The sequence below is a fragment of the Pan paniscus genome, chromosome 12 (assembly GCF_029289425.2).
Source record: "Pan paniscus chromosome 12, NHGRI_mPanPan1-v2.0_pri, whole genome shotgun sequence".
NCBI classification, from domain to species: Eukaryota; Metazoa; Chordata; class Mammalia; order Primates; family Hominidae; genus Pan; species Pan paniscus.
Genome location: NC_073261.2, coordinates 89,146,594 through 89,147,808, shown reverse-complemented (window position 1 = coordinate 89,147,808; position 1,215 = coordinate 89,146,594). Strand labels below are relative to the sequence as shown.

At 42.4% G+C, this 1,215-nt stretch overlaps 1 non-coding gene across 1 annotated transcript; it reads right to left on the bottom strand.

Moving 5' to 3' along the window:
* Positions 1-107, bottom strand: LOC112439052 (U6 spliceosomal RNA). The gene has a single exon (XR_003027349.1). It is a non-coding gene; the product is annotated as a U6 spliceosomal RNA (small nuclear RNA).
* Between the last annotated feature and the right edge of the window lie 1,108 nt (positions 108-1,215).

Genomic DNA, 1,215 nt, shown 5'->3' with positions numbered 1-1,215 from the left:
TTTAATATGGAACACTTCACAAATTTGCATGTCATCCTTGCACAGGGGCCAGGCTAGTCTTCTCTATATCATTCCAATTGTAATATATGTGCTGTCGAAGTAAGCACTAAAATTCACCTTCTAAAAGTGTAGAATTGGCTGGGTTTTTAGTGTATTCACAAAGTTGTGCCACATCTCCACTATGTAATTTCAGAACATCTTCATCACCTCCAAAAAGAAATCTATTAGCAGACACTCCCTGTTAACACCATTAGTCTCGGAGTTGGCAGGCCCACCCAGTGGGTTCTGCCGGGAGCCCTCAGGCAAAGACTCCCAGATGCTTGCTGTTGGAAGCCCCTGAAAGGGCATGCATGGGAATGGTGAGTATGGAGGGATACTGGCAGGGCACCTAATGCATCTGCTACATAGGGCTTCGATGTCTGTCTTACAGATCTGCATCTCTATCCTTGATCTTTCTATAAGCACCTGAGTGTCCCACAGAAAGACCACAAATTCCAAGTATCCCTAATTGAACTCATCTTTTCCTTGTAACCTCTTCCTCTTCCTATATTTCCAATCTTAGTGCATGGTACCACCGTCTATTTATCCAAGACAGAACCTACTAAGTCAGCCTAAACTCTTTTCCCTTGTTCTCTAGATCTAACTGGTGACCAAGTCCCATCAATTTCATACCATTATGTTTCTTGTATGGTATCTCTTTTCTTCTTTTCCACTGTCTCCTAGTTCAGGCCTTAACTAGCCCTCACCTGGTCCACTGAAATGATGTTCTAAGGTTTCCTACCTCAAATATTCTCTTCTGTTAATTTTAAGAATTGATACATGTGGTGATAACTGTCTCCCCTCTGCTACCTGCTAAGTACTTCCAATATTCATTCACTTCAAGTTTCTCCTCTGTAAGACCTTCCCTGTCCACTCCAGGTCATATGGGAATCATTATTCCTTTCTTTGTGCTCCTGGCATGTTCCTTCATCGCACCTGTGACACTGTATTGCGCAACTATTTATCTTACTAAACCACATGCTTCTGGAGCGCCGAAGCCATAGTTAATTTATCCATATATCCATTGCAGAGTGCCTTGAACAGTATTAATGCTCCACTGACATGGTTGAGTGTTAGAGGTTTGGGAATCATTGCATAGGGTAGAGAATGAAACTATGGGAAGGGATGAAATTTCCCTTAGGGAAGTCCAGGAGCAGGAATTACATTTGTTGAGAT